We start from the raw sequence: 5,000 nt of genomic DNA, 5'->3' as shown, positions 1-5,000 counted from the left end.
CTTAACTAATTTCTGTGGAATTGTTAATGTATTTTGATGTAAATTTACTGTTTATCAAAAAGTTTTCGCTGATAAATATTGTGTAAAAGCTGAAAAAATATATCTCAGCATCTTTTAAGATCTAATCCAACCTTGCCTGAGTCATAAACGCAAATACTCGAGTACAAAATGCATAGCACATGTCTTCATATATATATATATATATATATATATATATATATATATATATATATATATATATATATATATATATATATATATATATATAAAAAATTTTCTTTCTTTTTTTTTCTTTCTTTCTTTCTTTCTTTCTTTCTTTCTTTCTTTCTTTCTTTCTTTCTTTCTTTTTTCTTTCTTTCTTTCTTTCTTTCTTTCTTTCTTTCTTTCTTTCTTTCTTTCTTTCTTTCTTTTTCTTTTTCTTTTTCTTTTTCTTTTACTTTTTCATTTTTTCTTTCTTCTTCTCCTTCTTTTTCTTTTTCTTCTTTTTCTTCTCCTTCCTCTTCTTCTTCTTCTTCTTCTTCTTCTTCTTCTTCTTCTTCTTCTTCTTCTTCTTATTCTTATTCTTCTTCTTCTTCTTCTTCTTCTTTCTTTTTTTTCTTTCTTTTTCTTTTTTTTGCCTATGTATAAGTATAAACATGAACGCGTAGATTTGTGTCTCTGCGCATCCATATCTCTCGTGGTGGGCTTATTGGACCGAAGTTGCCAAAATCCTCCAGCCACAAGGGAGATAAGTGTCTTTGTCGCGCGTGTGTGATTCTGCCTGTAGTGCTCCCTGCCGCGATTTGTTATACTGATAAAAAACATTGCTATTTACATAACGTTTTCGGTTACGCATCATGGCTGTTATGTTCGAATAAAAACAATGTTTTTGTATGGAAGGATATTGTATTCCGAACGCTGCAACAGAGACGGCTTTCCACATTTATTTTATATTCAGTTTCAAAACCTGTCCTACATGACAGAAGTGTGCATAACACACACACACACACACACACACACACACACACACACACACACACACACACACACACACACACACATATATATATATATATATATATATATATATATATATATATATATATATATATGTAACTACTCACTTATAAGTGGTTGACCTCCTTCAAAAAAAATCAGGTATTTCTACTAGTTGATAATGTTGATGCCTAACAGACGGAAAAAATCTATTTATTTCTCACGAACACTCCATTAATTTCTAGATTCCCAGCTCCCTATGTAGAATTAGAAATATATCATTAAACTTGTCAATAACCTCATAGTGTTAGTTACCGTTATTTAAACTACCGACATCAGTTTCCTAACCAATGATTTCTTGGTTAAAGCGATTTTCCGCTCGTCTTCCGTCCACTTTTCGCTAAACTGAATTTACTAAATTACTTCACTAAATTTCTTAAAAAGCCCGACCCTGTGAGAATGCATACTGACATGCTTAGACACAGAAATAAAGGGATATCTATCTGTCTGTCTGTATATTTATATATCTACCTGTCTATCTATATATATTCATGTGTACAGGCATGTCCATGTGTTTAGATATATATCAGGTTGGGCTTCTAACAATATTCTAACGAAGCGGCCATAGCACGAGTCTTTCTAGATAGAAATTAAATACCTTGCAAATTTAAAGCAAAATTCGATAAAATGTATTTTTGAATTAGTTTCATTTCGATTATGTTGTCTATATCTTTATTAAAAATTACGATTTTTTTATTTCTTTCATTCTAATTCCTTTAATAACTATTGTAATTAATGACTAATTGCCAATTTTCGTGAAATGGACAGAATCACCGAAGTGAGTTTGGAAAAGTTGATGTGTTTATGCAGGTTAGTATTAGTGACACACACATTTCATTAAAAGATTTCTGTGCAGGAATAATGCGCATCCGTATGTGTTTACGTTATTTGTCTTTTTTTGTGTGTTGCGTTGCTTGTGTTAATTATTTATTGGTTTATTAATGATTCGTTGCGTCATCGTCGCATTAATTTAACACTTTCAGCACGAAAACTGTTTACCTGCATTCCTGTACTGTCATTTGCTTCCGTTTTCCCTTCACTGAACACATGATTAGCTTTTTAACTTTTCCAAAATTTCTCTTTTCTGCGACTGTAGGTATATTTGTGGTATTTTTATCGTTATTATTTATTCTAGGCATTCTTTAGTGTCAAGTGAGATGATTGCCAAGTATTTTTTTCTTTTCTTTTCTTTCTTTCAGATGTCTGTAGATGTCTAATTTTGTTCCTTTTAAAATATACGCATTTATGGCTAAAAGTAATATTTTGCCAGTATAGTCTTGTTACTTAAATGTCTTTTTTTATCTTCGTTCATTCGCCTTCCGCATTCTTGTCACTTAGAGAGATGTTCGTTTCGATCAGAACTGATAAACTGACCTGAGTTACCAATGTTTGAAAAGGTTTTATTGTCGCCTGAGTCACAGAAGAAGCGGTCACTCTCATACCTCATTTTTTTTACGATCCACCCAGATTCTTTAGATAAAATGCGAGACTTTATTATATCTTATTATCTAGTCAAAAGCTCAATGATTCTCACTTCCACTGCGGCTCACTTCGATCTTAATAAGCACAGGTAAGCATAGAATCCGAAAGTTCCATAATGTATGGGTGAAGAATACGGTAAATGTGTATACAGTGTGTGTTTTTGTGCGCGTGTGTGTTATTCTCCCAAATCGACCCTGGTTGTGCAAAGACAGTGTACGGAACTCTATTAAAACAATAAAGCTAACTATTTAAATATTTAACGAAGTTTCCCCGATTGGATTGAGGTTATGAACGATTCCCGTTTTCTGGCGATCAGCTGTTTTTGACAGTGCTTTGGTATGGGCATGGGGCATTGGGCATTGACAACGAGGCGGTGACGACGAAGCCCTTGCAGATGCTGTCATGCTGAAAAGGCACTTCTGTGGCTATTTGTGGTGAGTATATTGATTTGTAGAACTTAAGTGTATAATTGTTCCAGCCTACATCCAAATAAGAAATATGGTGTAGATCAAAGGCAGTGGATATTGTGACATGAACCGGCAACATTCGGGAAACATATTCTGTCATGAAGCGCTCTAATTGGCCAATGGCCCTGACGTCATATACGATGGGCGCTACTTACAGTCACTGTGCATTGCTGTCTGACTATTTTGCCTAATCTAGCCTAATCAACCAAACCTAGTCAGACATATCCAACCAAACATAACCTAATCTAACCTAACCTAACCCAATCTAACTTAACCTAACCTAACCAACCAAACATAACATAACATAACATAACCTAACCTAACCTAACCTAACCTAACTTAACCTAACCTAACCTAACCTAACCTAACCTAACCTAACCTAACCTAACCTAACCTAACCTGACCTGACCTGACCTGACCTGACCTAACCTAACCTAACCTAACCTAACCTAACCTAACCTAACCTAACCTAACCTAACCTAACCTGACCTGACCTGACCTAACCTAACCTAACCTAACCTAACCTAACCTAGCCTAACCTAGCCTAGCCTAACCTAACCTAACCTAACCTAACCTAACCTAACGTAACCTAACCTAACCTAACCTAACCCAATCTAACTTAACCTAACCTAACCAACTAAACATAACATAACATAACGTAACCTAACCTAACCTAACCTAACCTAACCTAACCTAACCTAACCTAACCTAACCTAACCTAACCTAACCTAACCTAACCTAACCTAACCTAACCTAGCCTAACCTAACCTAACCAACTAAACATAACCTAACCTAACCTAACCTAACCTAACCTAACCTAACCTAACCTAACCTAACCTAACCTAACCTAATCTAACCTAACCTAACCTAACCTAACCTAACCTAACCTAGCCTAACCTAACCTAACCAACTAAACATAACATAACATAACATAACATAACGTAACCTAACGTAACCTAACCTAACCTAACCTAACCACCCAAACATAACATAACATAACCTAACCTAACCTAACCTAACCTAACCTAACCTAACCTAACCTAACCTAACCTAACCTAACCTAACCTAACCTAACCTAACCTAACCTAACCTAACCTAACCTAACCTAACCTAACCTAACCTAACCTAACCTAACCTAACCTAACCTAACCTGACCTGACCTGACCTGACCTGACCTGACCTAACCTAACCTAACCTAACCTAACCTAACCTAACCTAACCTAACCTAACCTAACCTAACCTAACCTAACCTGACCTGACCTGACCTAACCTAACCTAACCTAACCTAACCTAACCTAACCTAACCTAACCTAACCTAACCTAACCTAACCTAACCTAACCTAACCTAACCTAACCTAACCTAACCTAACCCAATCTAACTTAACCTAACCTAACCAACTAAACATAACATAACATAACATAACATAACATAACATAACGTAACGTAACGTAACCTAACCTAACCTAACCTAACCTAACCTAACCTAACCTAACCTAACCTAACCCAATCTAACTTAACCTAACCTAACCAACTAAACATAACATAACGTAACCTAACCTAACCTAACCTAACCTAACCTAACCTAACCTAACCTAACGTGACCTAACGTAACCTAACATAACCTAACGTAACCTAACGTAACCTAACGTAACGTAACCTAACCTAACCAACTAAACATAACATAACATAACATAACATAACGTAACCTAACGTAACCTAACCTAACCTAACGTAACCTAACCTAACCTAACCTAACCTAACCTAACCTAACCTAACCTAACCTAGCCTAACCTAACCTAACCTAGCCTAACCTAACCTAACCTGACCTAACCTAACCTAACGTAACCTAACCTAACCTAACCTAACCCAATCTAACTTAACCTAACCTAACCAACTAAACATAACATAACATAACATAACGTAACATACTAACCTAATCTAACCTAACCTAACCTGACCTAACGTAACCTAACGTAACCTAACCTAACCTAACCTAACCTAACCTAACCTAACCA

Source organism: Penaeus vannamei, chromosome 9, assembly GCF_042767895.1.
Source record: "Penaeus vannamei isolate JL-2024 chromosome 9, ASM4276789v1, whole genome shotgun sequence".
Lineage (NCBI taxonomy): Eukaryota > Metazoa > Arthropoda > Malacostraca > Decapoda > Penaeidae > Penaeus > Penaeus vannamei.
Note: the sequence above shows the minus strand (reverse complement) of the source record.